Consider the following 18413-nt stretch of genomic DNA (forward strand, 5'->3'; position numbering starts at 1 on the left):
ATCTGCTTAATCGTCCCCTACACTTTGACTTCCGCTTGGTTTGGGTTCTTCTGTTACAATTTCTCCTTAGAGAGGAGGACTGGCTAGGATACTTTTGAGCCCTTGTGTGTCCCAAAATGCCCTTCTTCTGCCCTGACATAGGAACGCAGTCTTGGATATGTGTCCAGCGTTTATATTACAATCTTTTTCTCTCAGTCTGATTCTTTGGGGGGATAGAAAATTCGTTTTGGCTCCCAGCACTACAAGTGAAAAGTCTGGTCCTGCTCAAATGATCTTTCCTCTATAAGGGAGCTCGTAAGAGTCTCTTTTTGTCCTTAAATGGATAAACTTGTGTAGCCAAGATTGTTTTTTGTTTATATTGCTTTTGGTTTTAATTTTTAAAAATTCCTCCCCTTAGTCAGTAAATCCTTAAAACCTGAAGATTGGCATCTGTCTTCAGCTCAGAGAAGTTTTCTTCTATTATTTCCCTAACTTTTACCTTTCCTCTGTACCTGTCACTTCTCCTACCATTTGCATGTTGGATTTCCTGTGTGTGCCTCTAGGTGTCTGGTTTTCATCTGTCGCTTCGTTTTCTCTGTACTATACTCAGCGTGGTAAGCTATGTCTTCCTTTTGATCTTCCAAGCCAGCTAGTTATCAGGAATGATTGCTATAATTTAGTTTCTTTAGTAAAGCTTTGAATTCCGAAATCCCATCTTCTGGTTCCAGGTCTCGGCATTCTATACTTTCATCTCTTCGGGAGTGCCCACTACTCTCCAGAAAGTTAAGTTTTCTTCTGACTCTTTAAGTTTGTCTCCACAGGAAGTGCCGGTGGCGATGGTTCCGTGTGCGCGTCCTTCCCGCTCGAGAGCCCGCCACGGCTGAGCGTTGCTGATCTGCCCGCCCTTCCAGACGAGGCTCTCAGCAGGCCGCTGCGGCGAGGCGCAGCACTGGCGGGAAGTGAGCTGCCTGCCACGCGGAGGGGAAACGCCCCTCTGTTCCCAGATTTCCGCTGGTACCAGCAGGTGGACAGAAGTGGCCTCCACCTCCCATCCTGAGAACAAGCCACCCCGTCGGCCTGCCCCGTCCGGGTGTCGAGCTGACGGGGTTCAGGGGCAGAGGCTCTGGGTGGCGGTGGCCGTCCTGGTGAAGACGAACGGCCCGCTGCCCGTCTCCTGCCTCTAGCCTGGCCTCGCCATGTCCCCCGAACGGCGCTGTGACCACGGCCGTGGCCCCGAGCACTGGCCACACAGCTGCCAAGGCTCCTCTACCCGGGCAGCCCAAGCCTCCCAGGCGCGAACCGGCACCGGCAGGGCCGGCACCCCCGAGGCACGAGGCAGGCACGCTGCTGTGCGTGCAAGCGTGGGCGCTTCTCCTGGGGACGCCTGGGAGCCCTTTGAACGCAGACACTGCGCCTGTACTGTTAGAAATCCCCTTCGGTGCTTTGCACAATTTAGAGCCTGGTAAATGTTTGCAGAAAAGAGTGAACGAATGACAGTAGAAAGGAAGGGAAAATATTACATGGTGAATGAGGTTTCACATTTTTGGAAATGAGGTACAGTTATTTTTGGTAGAATCATCATCTTTCTAAACCAAATCTTTTTGCTGCATCATTCTACAAGGAGTGATGGTCGATGTTGAGTAAAAATTTAATGACCTTCTCCAAACTGCTCCTAGATATTGGCCTGAATTGAAATCTTTGACACAGGCAGAATTGTTCAAGTGTGTTCAAATAAATCAGCAGGAAAAGAGAAGCATATTCGGAGAGCTATGTAAAGAACCGCCATAAATGCATCTGACAAAAATGTTTGTGTTTCTCAGATTATGTGATTCTGATAAAACATCCATGCTGAAGCGACTTGGATGCTCTCCCCATTCCCCACACCACGCAGCTGCTGAAGCCGTGCTATGGTCCCCTTCTGCTTGGAGGTGGAGACTGAGAACAGCTGGGCAGAAGGTTGGAGACAACGGACAGTAGTGCTACTTGGGACGCGCGTTTCACACGTAGAATGCTGTGGCCGGGAGACAAGAAGTAGTCATGTTTCACGGACGCTTTTAATTCTTAGTCTGAACAACACGTCAGGATCACCTGGGAGCTTTGAAATGTACCGATGCCTGGGTCCCACCCCAAAAATGTCCGGGCTAGAGACCAGGCACCAGTAGGTTTGAATCTCCCCCAGAAAATGTAACGTGCAGTCAGGGCTGACGACCGCCAGCTTACGGCTGTTAACCCACGGCCAGCTCCAGCTCCGAGAAGGGGGGTCTAGTAGCCCCAAGGGGTGAGAATGGGCTGGCGGGGCGAGAGCAAGGCGACGGAGTACAGGGTCAGCCACGTGGAAGGGAAACTCGAGGACGGTGTGGTCCAGAAACGCTCTGCAAGTGGGGTGAGCGTGAACTCCGAGCATGCCTTCCATCAGAAGAGACAACGTCCCGGGGCTCGCGCTGAGCCGGCCGTCCTAAGTCGCCTTCCCGTGCCCAGCCCGCTGCACGTGCCAACAGCACAAAGCGTATCGACGATGAGGAGGGCCAGGCAGGGAAGTTTGAGAGCAGAGTTAGAAGAAGAGATGAGCAAGCGGTAGATAGAGGATAAATATACAAGACAGGACACTGGTATTGCTCTCCAGGGCAAACAACAACAACAGCAACAACAAACACGCAGAGACAGGATGCAAACTTAAAACTGCAGACGGTTCTTCTGACCTTTCATGGAGCTGAGTGCAGAGACTGAACGCGTTTAGCATGTCCCACAATAAAAAAATGAAAATAGACGCGAAGAGCCCACAGCGGCAGGCATCCCGTGGCGCCCGTGCAGGAGACACGGGCCCACCGAGCCCCTCCCCGCGCCAGGCCCCACTGCCCGCGCGTCCCCGCTGAGCCCGCTGCCCGCAGCGCGGCGCCTGCTTTCACACCTCTGCGCAGCGAAGGCCCGGGGCTCCCGCTGAAGACTTCCCCCTTTTCTCCTCTTTAAGCGCTCTCGGTCTTAATTTCCTCGGGCTGCTGTCACCAGGCACCATAAGCTGGGGTTTCAAGCAACACACACGATTGTCTGGCAGTCCCGGGGGCTGGAAGTCCAAACTCGAGGTGCCAGCGGGGCCCGCGCCCTCGAAGCCCGACCCCCGGCCTCTCCCGGCGGCCTCTCCCGGCGGCCTCTCCCTCTCCCGGCGGCCTCTCCCGGCGGCCTCTCCCGGCGGCCTTGGCGCGCCTCGGCCTGCGGCAGCCCTGTCGGTGTCCGCCTCCCGCGGCGTCTTTCCTCTGGTCGTCCGGCCTCTTCTCTTCTGAGAACACCTGCGGACCAGGGCCCGCCCGGCCACCAGGACCACGTCTTTAGCTGACTCAGCCCATTGGCCACGGCCCCATTTCCACGTGGTATCACGCTCTGCGGTTCTGGGGGGCGGTTAGCACGTCAACGAATCTTTTTGGAGGGGGCACAATTGACCCCATCGAACCCAGGGACCCCTTCTTGTCCCCCTCACTGGAGGGAGCCTGGTCCTCGCTCCTCACCCACGCCCCTGGGGGAGCTGCTCTCGGCCTCGGCTTGGCTGCGATCTCTTGACCACTGCTCTCCTGCTTCCCGCAGCTCACACAGCCCTGCTGCCTCGCGGGGGGCTGCTACCTCAAAATCCTGCAGGCTGCAGATGAGGCCACGGCCTGCTTCTCCAGAGAGTCAGGGACGCGCCATCGAGTGTCGTGAACCGCTTGCCTGGGCCTGGAGGAGAGGCCGCCCGCCGGGCGGGGATGCCAGCCCTCGCAGAGCGGGTCACCGTGAGTCCCCAGGTCTGAGCCCGCAGGCTTGGAGGGCCTGGCGACCTCAGACCCCTCTCCTGTGTCTGTAAAAGCCAAAATCCTGAGAAATGCGATTGCTGGAATTACATAGCAGAAAGAGAAGGACCAAGCAAAGCTTTGATTAATAATGAGCTAAGGATAATCAATTCCAAAGAATTATATAAACCCCTCTGTCGCCCTAGGCCTCTCCCAGGAATATTACAATTAATCTTCACAAAGTGTTAAAAAAAAAAAAACCTCTTGTCTGGTCCAGGAGAAATTCCCTGTGTAAAGTTCTTTTCTAATGCTGTGAGGATATTTTCTATAAAACTACCACAATTATTTGTCTCTGGGAGGGACATTCTTATAAGAAATCTGTGGCTTCTGGTGGCTTTGGCTTTGCCTGACTCTCACCCTCATGATTTAGATCCCACAACCAACCGCTGAGACTGATATCACCATTCCCACTTTACAAAGGAGGACACTAGACTGCGAGAGATCAGGTGCCCTGTCCAGGGTCACAGGGTCCCTCAGTGAGAGCATCAAGATGCACCCAGAGCCTGGGCTCCACTTCCCGGACTGTCTACCACCCAGGCCGCCTGTGAGAAGGGCGGCAGGAGAAGGAGGGGAAGGCCAGGGGCTCCAGCTCTGCCCCTTCCTGCACTCCTGCACGTCCAGTCCCCGTTCCCCAGGCCCACGGAGCACCCGCCGTGCGTCTTGGGCGCTCCACCACCTCATCAGTTTCCTGTGCGTAGAAGGTTGGATTCGAGGCGCTACTGACCGGCCTGCTCAAGGACAGTTAAAGCCCCGGCCTTCGGTGCGACATGGCCCTGGGGAACTTGTTTCAAGTCCTACCTTCAGAGATTAGAATCTTCTAACCTGAAATTTAGCTTTTGACCTCCAGCAAGGAGAGTAAATAAGCAAACCCAGACAACACAAGGATCCCGCGAAGTCACAAAAGCCCAGTCTAGCATTTTAGCAATTAAGTGTACTTGTCCATAAAGCACTTAAAAATCCATTTAGACTGTCCAAGTTGGTTCAAGCTCTTTAATCTTGGATAAAGTAAACAAGACTGTTTTTAAGTTTTTTTTTTCTATTTTAAAACAAGGATATTGGGAGAGAGAATACAAAGCAGTCAAGACCAGAGCCTTGAACCCCAGCAATGCGTGACAGCCTCACAAGCTGGTCAGCCCTGCTGGGGATATTTTAAGTCTGCCAATGCCAGCTCACTCTTTCTTAGATTGAAAACAATACATCTCCTTGAAGTACGCTTTTCCTTTTCATTCGTGGCTTGAAAATTCCTTAAGGGCAAGACCCAACCATTGTTTTACACCCTATGATGTGTAGTCATTCCACTGGGGGTCTCAGCAAATGCTTGTTAACAGACTGACCGTTGGAGAGAGCAGTATGTGCCCGCCAAATGGTGACCAAATCCCACCACAGCCCATAGCCCACAGGCTCCCCACTCGCCCCCAAACCTGCCCGTTCTGATGATGAAAAGCTCCTAGCCCGTTCCTGAGCCCGTGCTCGGCACACACCGGGACCCCTACCTGGAACACACTTCTGCCCTTCTGTCCCCTCCCCACCTCTCTCAGCTGCAGGGACACCGCAGAGGAGCTTCTCCTGACCTCCTGGGCACCTGCCTGGTTCATCTCTAGAAGGCGTTGACGACGACGTGTTTCTACATGTTTGTATGTTTAATGTCTGTTTGCTCCACCAAATTCTGGGAAGGCAGGGATAACAAGTGCCTTGTTTAGCTCTGTATCCCCAAGGCCTAGTACAAGCCCTGCCCAGAGGGGGTCCTGAGTAGCTGGATAACTTAGAGACCAGAGAACCAGAATAAACAAACCTCAAATTATCCTCCCTTTCAGTTGAAGGTCTTAAAGTAAAATGTGCACTTTAACCAACCGATTACAAACCCAAGACACAAACTCCAAGTTTGGTGGGTGTGACTCCAATGTGCGGCTTTCAGGGGCCAAAGGAGAAAGCCGTGGGGCTCTCGCCTGACCAAGGGGCACCTACCAGAACCTTTCCGGCACTAGGAGAGGAGCTGTGGCTCTGTCTCCATGTGGGGAAGCTTTCAGTTCTTGTACAACTGGAAAACGTTCTCCTTCTCCCATAGGGGTTATTCCCAGAGTCCTGGTCACATTCCCTGACCAGGAGGGTTCCCGAGAGGTCGACCAGCCCCTGGGTGTGTGTGCGGCCAGGTGTGGCACTGATGAGACAGCTGAACTTCGGACCCCCCTGGAGACCAAACACTGCCAAGCTGTTTGGAGACCTAGGAACACAAACAAAACATTGAGTCCAGAGTCCCCGACGCTTTCTCAAGTTAGCACAAATGTCGCTAAGGCACAGTACTCCTTTCCTCAGCTTAGGGGAACAGCTGTTGCAAACACAGCACCGAGGCGCGTGATACTATTTCCTTGGGATTCATTTTTTCTTTTTTATCTCCCAATAGGTATGGATGGTCTTGTTTTAAACTTCTTAAAAAGTAATATTCACAGGAAGTTGCAGGTAATACAGAGAGGTACCCTCACTCAGTTTTCCCCAATGGTTACATCTTCTATGTCTATAGCACAATTTCAAAAGCAGAAAATGACATTGGTACAGAGTATGTATGTCATCCTATGTCATGTGCGTAGATTCCAGTAACCACCACCACAAAGATGACCTTTCATGCTACCCCTTTAGCATCATAGCCACCCCTACCTCTTCCGTCCCTAACCCCTGGCAACCACTGACTGGTTTCCATCTCTATGATACTGTCATTTCAAGAATATTACACAGAAGGAAGCACACATTTTGAGGCTGGCTTTTTTCACTCAGGCAAATGCCTCTGAGATTCACCCAAGTGGTGTGTATCAATACTTCCTTCCTTTTATTGATAAGCAGTATTCCACAGTGTTGACTAGTTCAGTCTAGTTAACCATTCACCTGTTGAGGGCCATCTTGATTATTTTACTCTTTTGGCTATTATGAGTAATACTGTTATGAACAACCATGTAGAGGTTGGTGTGTGGACAAAAGGTTTCCTTTCTCTGGGAGTGTAATTGCTGAATCATATGGTAAGTGTGTGTTTAGCTTTAAAAGACTCTGCCAGGCTATTTCCCTGACTGTCAGCACCATTTCCATTCCCATGAGCAATGAATGTATGAGATCCAGTTTCTCCACATCCTTGCTAGCATTTGATATTGTCACCATTTTTTAATTTCAGCTATTTTAATATGGGTATAATGGTAACTCATCATGTTCTTAATATACATTGCCCTAATGCCTAGTAATATTGAATATCTTTTTATGTGCTTATTTGCCACCATATAATCTCTTCAGTGAAATGTCTGTTTATGACTTTTGCCAATTTTTTTTATTGGCTTTTTGGACTTTTTTCATGTTGAGTTTTAAGAGAGTTTTTCATGTGTTCTAGATAAAAGTCCTTTGTCAGATATGTGGTCTGTAAAGATTCTCTCCTAGTCTTCAGCTTGCCTTTCCAATCCTCTTGACAGAGTACTTCATAGACCAAAGATTTTTAATCTTGATAAAGTGCAGTTTATGGATTTTTCCTTTTGTAGATCATGCTTTGGTGTCATGTCTAAGAACTCTTTAGCAAGACCTGAGTCACAAAGATTGTTTCCCTATTATCTTCTAAAAGTTTCGTAATTTTACATTTACCTTTAAATCTATCATCTATTTTGAGTTTGGTAGAATTCTCCAGTGAATTCCTTTGGGCATGGAGATTTCTTTTTGTGAGTTTTTAAATGACAAATTAAAATTTCTTTAATGCTTCTAGGCATATTCCCATAATCTATTTTATATTGAGTGAGTTACAGTGATTTATATTTTTCAAGGAATGGATTATTTCATCTAAGTTGTAAAATTTATTTCAAGGAACGGATCATTTCATCTAAGTTGTAAAATTTATGTGTGCCAATGTGTTCATAGTACTCCTATGTTATCCTTTTGATTGTCTGCAGTGATATCCTGTTTCATTCTGATGTTAGTAATTTGTGCTTCCTTTCTCTTTTTCTTTGTCAGTCTTGCTAGAGATTTGTCAATTCTATTGATCTTTTCAAAGAACCAGATTTGTTTTCATTGGCTTTCCTCTATTGTTTTACTGTTTCCAATTTCTCTGATTTCTGCTCTTCTTTTTTTTCACTTCCTTCCTTCTGCTTCACTTTGGTTGTATTTTACTCATTTTCAAGATTCTTGATGTAGGAGCTTAGATTATTGACTTAAGGCATTTCTTCTTCCAATTTAAGCACCTAGTGCTATAAATTTGCCTCTCAACACTGTTTTTGCTTTGATATATTTAATTTCATTTTCATTCACGTGAATGCATTTTTTTACTTCCTTTGAGATTTTCTCTTTCACCTATGGATTTTTCAGGAGTGTATTACCTAATTTTCAAGTGTTCAGAGACTTTCCTATTTTGTTTGCTAATTTGTATTTTCCTTGGGTTAGAGAACGGATTTAGCCTGATTTTAAATCCTTTAAATTTGTTGAGGTTTGTTTCATGACCCAGGATATGATTTATATGTTCTGTTGTCACTTGCATAGAATGTATATTCTGTCATTATTGGATGGAGTGTTTTATAGATGTCAATTAGATACTGATGGTGGAAAGTGTTGTTGACTTCTTCTATACCCTTCTTAATTTTCAGTCTAATTCTTATATCACTGGTCGAGAAAAAGATGTTGAAGTCTCCAAATATAATTGTGGATTTGTCTACTTTTCCTGTCAGTTCTATCCGCTTTTGCTTCACATATTTTGTAGCTCTATTTATGGTGCATACACATTTAGGAGGACTATGTTCTCTTGGTGGACTGATCCTTTTATCATTATGTAATGTTCTCTGCTCATAATAATTTTCTTTGCTTCAAAGTATACTCTTTTGATGATAATATAACCCCTCCCACTCTTGATCTTTTTTTATTAATGTTTGCATGATATATCTTTTTCTATCCTTTACGGTCAACCTACTAATACTGTTACATATGAAGTAAGTTTCTTATAGGTACAGTTGGGTTATGTAGTTTCTTAATCCATTCTGCCAATCTCTGCCTTTTAATTGGCTTATTGAGTCCATTTATGTTTAATATAATTATATATTCAGACTTAAATTTGTCATTTTATTTTTTTGTGTTCTATTGTTCTCTGTTTTGCATTGATCTTCTTTTTATTTGCAGTCCATTTTGATTTTTCAATAGTATTTTTAAGTGTATTTCTTTGCATAGCTTTTTTTTGTGGGCACTATAGATATTACATTACATATACATAACTTACCACATTCTATTGCAACATTTTGCAAGTTCAAGTGAAATATACATCACCTAGGACAACTAGCAAAAGTATGATGATGGATAATGCCCATCCCAAAAAACAGAGACTATCTACAACTACAAGCAAGAAAGTTCCATCCATCTGCCCCATTGGATCTAAGCCCCCTCTCAATCAGATAAAAAGTAGGCATCGCCATCCTCAAATCCTCAAGATTGGAGAATGAACAATGGACTAAAGTTGACTTATTATTATTCTAATATTATTTTATTATAGACTTATTATTATTCTAGCAATAGAAGAACTTATATCATTGATATAAAGTTAGTTGACCACCGGAGGTTCTGAGGGGAGGGAGAGGGAAGAATAGGTATAACATGGGGGCATTTTGGGGACATTGGATTCATCTTGCAATGATGGGCAAAGTGTAAACCATAATGTAAACCATAATCATGGTTAGTTGTAATGCTTAAATATGTGTTCATTAATTGTAACAAATGTACCACACTAATGAAAGATGTTGTTAATGTGGGAAAATGTGGGAGGGAGAAGGGGCGGGATATATGGGAATCCCTTATATTTTTGATGTAACACCTATGTAATCTAAAGCTTGGTAAAAATTTAAAAAAAATTTTTTTAATTTAAGAAAAAAAAGAAATATACCACCCTAAACCCCTTTGTATCCCTTTACCCTCTTCCATTTATTCTATCATTGTCTTAAATATTTCCTCTACAGGCATTGAAAAGTACTTTAGAGTGTTAGAATTTTCACTTAAATCGTCAAACATAATTTAGAATATTTAAGAAGAAAGGAAAACCTATTATATTTATATTTTCATTACCACATTCTTTCTTCCTTCCTGGTGATTCAAGATTCCTTCTTTAATCATTTACTTTCTGTATAGAGAAATTTCTGCAGCCAGTCTTTTAAGATAGATCTGCTGGCAACAATTCTGTTAGTTTCTCCCATCTTAGAATGTCTTGATTCTCCTTTCATTCCTGAAGAGTATTTTAGCTGCATTTAGAATTCTAGGTTGACAGTTCTTTTTTTTTCAGCACTTGAAAAATGATTTCTCTCTGACTGCTTTCAAGATTTCTTCTTTATATTTAATTTCCTAAAAAATCTTGGTATGGATTTTTTTTTATCTTGTTTACTGTTTACTCAACTGCTTAAATATAAAGGTACATGTGTTTTGCCAAAATTAGAAGTTTTTCAGCCATTGTTTTTCAAATACTTTTTCACCTCCACTTCCTTTCTCCTTTTCTTCTCAGGCTCCAAAGACATGGATATTAGATCATTTGTTATAGTCCTATCTGACCCTGAGACACTTTATTTTTTTTTTTAATTTAACAGCTTTATTGAGATACAATTTGCATATGCACAGTTTCCCATTTAAGGTGTACAATTCTATAGCTTTTAGTATATTCACAGCATTGTGTATCCATTATCACAATTAATTTTAGAACATTTTCATTATCCCAAAAAGATAATCTGGGGAAATTTTCCCATCCTTCCCAGTTGTAGGCAACCACTTTCTAATTTCTGGCTCAACTGATTTGCCTATACTGGGTTGGTTTTTTGTAGCACGTGTAAGTACTTCATTTCTTTTGTAGGCCTAATTGTATTCCATTGTTTGGATTGTATAGACATTTTATTTATCCATTCATCAGTGCATGGACATTTGGGTTATTTCCACCTTCTTGCTATTAAGAATAATGATGCTATGAATGTATATTTATAAGTGTTTGTGTGGACATGCTTTCATTTCTCTTGGATATATCCCTGGAATGGAATTGTTAGGTCATGTGGTAACTCTATGTTTAACTATTTGAGGAACTGCCAGATTGTTTTCCAAAGTGGCTGCATCATCTTACATTCCCACCAGCAGTATATGAGGGTTACAATTTCTACATCTTTGCAAACACTTGTTATTATCCATATTATTTATCATAGTTATATTTGTGGATGTGAAGTGGTGCCTTAGAGTGGTTTGCTTTTGCATTTCCTGATGGTTAATAATGTCGATCATCTTTTCATATGCTTATTGGTCAATTGTATATCTTCTTGGAGAAATGTTTCGTCAAGTCCTTTGCCCATATTTTATTTGGGTTATTTGTCTTCTTCTTATTGACTTGGAATAGTTCTTAACACGGTCTAGATAGGTATCCCTTATCAGATAAGTGATCTACAAATTGTTTTCCCATTCTGTGGGTTGTCTTTTCACTCTCTTGATGATGTCCTTTGAAGCACAAAGGATTTTAAATTTGATGGTGGCCAGTTTATACACTATTTTTTTTTTTTGTTGCTTGTGCTTTTGGCATCATATCTAAAAATCTATTGCCTATTCCAAGGCTACAAATATACACGCCTTTGATTTTTTAAAGAGTTTTATAGTTTTAGCACTTACACTTAGATTTATGGTCCATTTTGAGTTACTTTTTGTGTATGGTACGAGGTAGGGCTCCAACTTTATTTTTTGCCTGCAACTAGTCAGTTGTCCCAGCACTGTTTGTTGAAAAGACTATTCTTTCTCCCATTGAATTGTCTTGGCTCTCTTGCCAAAAGTCAGTTGACCATACATGTAAGGGTTTATTCTGGGGCTTTCAGTTCTATTCCACTAATCAAGATGTCTTTATGCCAGTATCATACTGTGTTGATTACTATAGCTCTGTAGCAAATTTTGAGATTAGGAAGTGTGAGGCCTCTTGTTTGCTCTTCTTTTTCACGGTTGTTTTAACTATTATGTGTCTCTTGCATTTCCAAAGAGAGAGCAGGTTTTTCTTGGGGACTTTTTTTGTTCTTCTGCAATGGTTCACACTTCCGCTTAGTTTCCCCAGCGTCCGGTCTGGGATCTATGAGGTAAAAGAAAACCCGGGAACTCCCTTCCTTGCTGTTCCGAAGTCTGAGGCCCCAGCCGGTCTGCTCTCTTGCCCTTGCCTTTCCGAGGCTGCTTCCGCTTGTTTTGCAGATCAGGTGCAGCGGTCCTGAGCAGGAGGAGCCGGAAAACACCGCTGTTCCATCCTCTGGGAAGTGGAAGTCCCTGTTCCCTGCCTTGGGTTTAGAGGCTGGTGCTGCTAACTCTCCTGGAACCCCACGAGCTGCCTCACGGTGCTTGCCCATTCGTGGAAATCAACATGTGGCTCCCAAGGGTCAGGTTTGAAAAGGAGCACTGTAAGCGGGGAACTTCCTTTCCATCCCATTGCACACAGGCAAGTGCATTTAATAGATCGCCGGAGGGGCCCGGGAAACCCGGAAAACACTTGCCAACAATTTATTTATTTTTTGTTTGTCTGTTTTGGGTTTTTTATTTTTATTTATTTTTTCTTATTTTTTAAAATTTTGCCAACAATTTAGATTGGAATATTTATTAAGAGCCATCACATTTTGCAGAGTTACTGAACCAAAGGTGATGAATTAGGGGAAAAAAATAAAATATCAACTGCCACTTATCTAATAAACTTGAATATAAAAATTCCTCAAAATTAGTGGGTTCTGAACTGTTGCAAAAGAATAGTGAGCTCAGGAATTTGTGAGGAAAATCCTCATTTCATTTCCTTTTTTGCAGTCTTGGGTGGATTATCATACATTGCTGCCTCACGGTCTCCCTGGAACCCTTATGACCTTACTAAGTCATTCTTTCTAATCATATCCGAGAAAACAAACAAAACTGACATCTCCTTTAGACTCGTTCTGCAAGGACTTAGCCCTTCCTGAATGTCTGGGAAGGTGGGAATTACAGGTGTCTCCTCTCATTTTAACTGTTTTCAGGTTTTTCCTGATCACTTCTGCCTGTCTCATCTCTGGTCCTTCTACTAACGTCTTTTCTTGGCATTGTTTTGCCCCAGATACAGATATAGCTGGGTTTGTTTGTTTTTAATTCCTCAAGGCATCACCAGTACAACGCTGTGTGGGTAACGGGCTTCACTGAAGTCTGGGGGAGGACAAACGAGGACTATTGCACAACACAAGAAGGGCCTTAAAACTTTCCAAAAACCATCCATGCTTTGAGGAGATCTTGCTGGCTTCCCCCATCCCCCCAATTCCTCACTGCTGAGCTCACTGAGAAAAATCCAAAATCCTTTAATATTAAATGTTCTAAGCAGAGTAACTTTCCTCTTTCCATCTTGACAAGAACCAGGGATCTTATTTATAATCAAAAGGGTCATTCCAGCATTTTCTTTTTTTTTAAATATATATATTTATTTATTTCTCTCCCCATCCCCCCCCCCCCGGTTGTCTGTTCTCTGTGTCCATTTGCTGCGTGTTCTTCTTTGTCCGCTTCTGTTGTTGTCAGCGGCCCGGGAATCTGTGTTTCTTTTTGTTGCATCATCTTGCTGCGTCAGCTCTCAGTGTGTGCGGCGCCATTCCTGGGCAGGCTGCACTTTCTTTCGTGCTGGGCGGCTCTCCTTGCGGGGTGCACTCCTTGCATGTGGGGCTCCCCTACGCAGGGATTCCCCTGTGTGGCACGGCACTCCTTGTGCGCATCAGCGCTGTGTGTGGGTCAGCTCCACAGGGGTCAAGGAGGCCCGGGGTTTGAACCCTGGACCTCCCATGTGGTAGACGGACGCCCTAACCACTGGGCCAAGTCCACTTCCCCCAGCATTTTCTTAAAGAAATCTTTTCTTTATCCCTGAGAATAAGTTATGCCTTCCCAAATACAAAATTGATCAAAGTTGGTTTTTTTAAACAGCACTTTCCTCAATATTTTCAAATGATCACGTTAAAAAAAAAACAGTTTATATGGTCTGACATTTTTTTTACAACATAGGAATAACTCCATATGAAAAGCCTTTCAAATTTTAAAATTAAATCAGATTGCAGTACACATTGAAGATGGCCTCAGTTTTCTCATGTATAAAATTGTGGACAATATTATCTACCTTAGAGAACTACTGTGCTATAAGTGAGTTGCCAAATACATGAATATTAAAGAGACGTAGACTATTTGCCAAAATACAGACCGCACTCAATGTATTAGCAGGCCCTTTAGTGAGAATAGTAAGATGTAAAGAGATTGGGAGTGTCCGGAAATGCCTGGAGAGAGTCCCTCCCCATCTGCTGCTGAAAGAATTTCAATAGCTTGTATGAAGATCAAAAGTCGTCAGAAGATGAATGAGCTCTCAGCAACGCCGCTTCCCCAAATAACCCTTCTCCTTCCTCACCAGCCCATCCCCAACTCAGCACATTGTCTTGCTATCAAAAACACGTAGAAATTGTCTATTACCTTTTCTTTTCAATTTTAGAGTCAAATTCCATTGTTACTTTCTTAATTTAATGTGCTTTTATGAATGTAAGAGGATTTATGAGAGTTTTTAAGTTCATATCACCTCACTGTCCCAGTTTACTCAGACATTAACCTACCTAGGGGTGCGGTTTTTAAAAAATGTAACTGGGGGGGAAATGATGTCCAGCGGCTTTGCCCTCACTGCACTGGGGTTCCCCCTCACGCTCTGAATGAGTCGCCCCTCCAGGGCCCCGTCGGGCCCCTGAGCTCTCGGCTCCACCGGCCCCTGCACAGCCGGGTCTCACAGCAACCCTCTCCCCGGGGCCGTCGGCGCCCCTGTGGAACTCTGCCCTCCTCTGCTTTCGCTGTAAACAGCAGCCCCCAAACGCAGGAGGCGGCTTCGGGGAGGCGGACACGCTGACCTCAGACGCCGCCGTTTTAAATCCTCAAGGTCAAGACGATCCCTGCCTCAGGACCGGGCGCCCCAAAAGCAGCCCCTGAGAGGAGGACTTAGAGCGGGTGGGTGGTTTGCGAGCAGGTGTCAGGAGCAGGCAAGAGAAAGCCACCGCAGGGGTGTGTTCTCAGGGCGTCCACTCCGGCCAGCGTACGGGCGCCTCCGGAACGTTGCATTCGAAGGACGCGGGGCTGGGCGCACGCCTGCTGCTGCCTTTCTCCGCGGGCTGGGGCGGCTCACGTGGTGCCGACTCGCCACGCTCTGCAGGTTGTGCTTGTGTGAGGCTCCCAGTTTGTTTTTTTCTGGAAGGTTCTGAGGCAGAACACAGGGTGGCCCACCCCGCGTTTCCGGGGGGAATTGTCCCGTGAGCCCGCACTCTGCTTACCACCGGAGCCGAGACCGAAAGTGGACGGGGGCTCGGAGCAGGGCACGAAGGCACGGGGCCTCAAGCAGTGCCCCTGCTGCATGCACGGCTCCCCTCTGCGCCGCCACCAGCGCCAGCCGGATGAAGCCAGCTGGTTAAGGTGGTGGAGAGGCCGTGGGCGCGGGAGGTCACCACCTGTCCCTTGGTCTGCAGAGCACTTCTCTGCTAAGAGGAGCTGCCCGGCTCCTCTGGCCCCAGGGACAGATGACAGTGCACGTTAAGGAAGGGTGCAGCCGGCGGGGAAGGAGCGAGGTCCCCCCCAGGAATCTCCACCTGGCCTGCTCCAACCCAGGCTACCTGGTCCAGCCCAATCGCCACACTGCCACCCGCTCACCAGGGAACGTGTCGCGCCTGCCAGCACGTGGGGACCGGTCCTCTCCCACGCGCTCCGCGAGTTTGTCAAGGGCCGTGCCGTGCCCTCATTTCCGTGCTCAGCTCCCAGCACAGCGCTGCGACCCAGCAGGTTTTCTGCAAATACTTGGAGGGAAGAGAGGGAGGTCTGCAGGGAACTCAGTTGCTAAGAGATAAAATGATTTGCTTGTATCACAGTTGCCAAAGCTAAGTCATCTGACACAGGCAGGGAATTCCCAGAATAGCCATTTGCAGCGATGCCGCACTGAAATCCATTGCAAACGCGCAGGCACTTGCACTCGCCTCCGTTCTTTTTGAGAAAGGGACCGGCTGGGAGGCCAGTGACTCAGACCGCCAGGGACCTGGCGGTGGTTTCCTGTGAGTCAGCGCTGCCGGCCAGCGGGGCAGAGGTGAACAGGAAACGGGCCGAGACGGCGGCGGGCGCAGCGCCAGCGGGGCGGCCTGGCGGCCAGAGGGCAGACCCGCCGCGCTCCCAGCGCCCCTGCCCAAGCGGGAAGGCTCGGCGGGGGCCTCTGCCTCCCCCACAGAGCCCTGCCCGGGAGGGAACGCGGGAAGGCCGAGCAGAAAGACGAAGGCGGGATCATTGTTGGGGTGCGGAAGAAAGCAAACAGCAGGCGCCGCCGCCTCGCTAAGCCGCTCTCCCGCCCTCCCCCCGCCCCGCACCCTCTGCCCCCGCTCTGCCTGCTGGGCAACCCTGATAGCTGCCCTTGCCCAGAATATGTGCCCAGAGAGGTCACCCTTCGAATCAAGAGAAAGAAAAAGGAAGGCTTACCGCTTCCCCCCGCAAGCGCACAACCACGACGACGGGTGGCGACTCTGTCGGGAGAACCTTCTGCCCCAAGCCAGAGCGGCGACCTCGGGTGTCCCAGCCACCCCCTCGGGATGCTCACCGTCCACAGCGACCACGAGAGGCAGAACGTAAGCCTCTAATTACATATTTCTCTGTGAGTGTCATGCACAAAAAATAACATGTATTTTTAAAATTTTAATTACAGTACAGAATTTTTGCCGTCTTCTGTCTGACTGAACCCGACAATCCTCAAGTTCCGATCTCTGTTTAGAGACGCAGAGTCTGGGGCACAGAGCGGTTGAGTGCCGTACCCCACGTCGCATGGCTAATGCCAGGCGGACCGCGGCACTGCATCAGGCTGCCTGGGCTCAAGCGGGCGAATGCCCCGGGCGGGCCGCCCCCGTCGGTCCCCTGAGCTGCGGGGCTCAGTCCCAGGCCCAGACGATGGGCCGCTTCAGGAACGGCAGGTGCGCGCCAGCAGGGGGCCGGCCCCGGCATCGCTGCCCACTCACACCTGGAGGAAAGACGGCGACGTTTCAGGTGAACGCTTACGTGAAAAGGGCAGCTCGGGGCGACTTCTGCCTTGGTGCTAGGCTGCTGAATGCTCAGGGTTAAAATTTGGAAGAGTAAGCTCAGAGAGGGAGCCTAAGCCCTCTTCCCGAGCTGGGAGGCGCCCAGGACCTGGAGATGCAAGGGCTTAGAGCCGCGCACAGAGCGCCCGCGCAGCCCGCTCCGGCCCACGGAACAAGCCGGAGCCCCTCTCCTGGAGTGCTCGGGGGTCGCGGCTCAGGCCAGGGTGGTCCCAGTGGACGGCCCCGGCGAAGGCGAGGCTGCGGTGGAGAGGGGACGCCGTGGCCATGCCCCCCCCCACGGGGACGGCTCCCTGGAGAGCGCAGGCGAGAGGGGCCCGTCAGCACCAGCGAGCGAGGAGGGGACGGTGGCCCCGTGCGAGCCGCGGTTCTCGGCGTTCTGGGACGTGTTCTAGAATGTGCTTCCAGCCCAGAGCTCTCTTCCTAGCTCTAGGTTCGTTTCAGTCTCACACCGTTGGCTGTTCCGTGGAAACCTCAAGCTTGGTCTGTTTAAAATGGAACCCGTAACCGCCGACTGCTCAAGGCAGACTCTGGGCCGTGCCCCTGAGGCGCTTTCCTCCTGCGCCCACAGCCAGGCCACCCCCGCCGCTGCGCGCCCACACCCGCCCCCTTTCCACAGGCCGCCTCCCGAGCCAGGCCCGCGGCCTCCTGCGGGTCGCTGGGCAGCGGCTCCTCCCAGGGCCGCCCGCGTCGGCCCAGCCCAGGCCTCACTCTCAGCCGGGCCCTCGCTGCCTTCAGGACAGAGCTGGACCCTGCAGGGGCCGCGCGTCCTCAGGGTTCCTGCCCTGGGCCAAATCCTTTCTCCCTTCAGGGTCTTCATGGCACGGTGCTCCCTTAGCCTGGAGCCGCCCCTCTTCCCTGACCCCTGCAGCGGCCAGTTCCTCCTTCCTCAGACCACCCCATCGTTAGGGCATGCTGCGGTCGTTCTCCTCAGTGCTGCCGCCGTTCTCCTCAGAGCTGTGGTCGTTCTCCTCAAGGCTGCTGTCGTTCTCCTCAGAGCTGCCGTCGTTCTCCTCAGAGCTGCCGTCGTTCTCCTCAGAGCTGCCGTCGTTCTCCTCAGAGCTGCCGTCGTTCTCCTCAGAGCACCAGTTGTTCTCTCTCGCAGCAGACGCCCTGATTTGTTGTAGGTGTTGACTTGGTTTATGGGTTGGTGCTGGGCCCTCCAGCTGGACTGCACACTCCGTGCGGGCGGGAACGTGTCTCTTTCGCCTGCCCTGTATCCCGAGAGCTCAGGAATGCACCTGGTATGGAATAAGTGATCAGTAAATATTTGCCGAATGAATGAATAAACATATCTTAAAATAGAGCAAACTGCCCTGCTCTGTGTTCTCTGGAGAGCGCCTGACTCTCCCTGGCCCGGAATCCCTGGTTCTTCCTGATCTGCCACCGCCTCCGAGGAGCCCACGGGATTTAATGTTTCTTCCCACAACCTGGAGAGAGGCGAGGCTCCCCCAGCCCCAGCCCTGCCACCCCGAGGCGCCCTCCCCTTGACTCCCTCCCTCCCTCCCCTCCTCTCCCTCCTTCTGCCTTCGAGTCGTTAGGG

The 18413-nt window shown here is 48.2% G+C and overlaps 1 long non-coding RNA gene across 1 annotated transcript; it reads left to right on the forward strand.

The window, feature by feature from the left end:
- The first annotated feature begins 15888 nt into the window (after positions 1-15888).
- LOC131276061 (uncharacterized) lies at positions 15889-18174 on the forward strand. The gene is made up of 2 exons (XR_009183542.1): positions 15889-16408; positions 16486-18174. It is a non-coding gene; the product is annotated as an uncharacterized lncRNA (long non-coding RNA).
- The last annotated feature ends 239 nt before the right edge of the window (positions 18175-18413 follow it).

Source organism: Dasypus novemcinctus, chromosome 26 (assembly GCF_030445035.2).
Source record: "Dasypus novemcinctus isolate mDasNov1 chromosome 26, mDasNov1.1.hap2, whole genome shotgun sequence".
Lineage (NCBI taxonomy): Eukaryota > Metazoa > Chordata > Mammalia > Cingulata > Dasypodidae > Dasypus > Dasypus novemcinctus.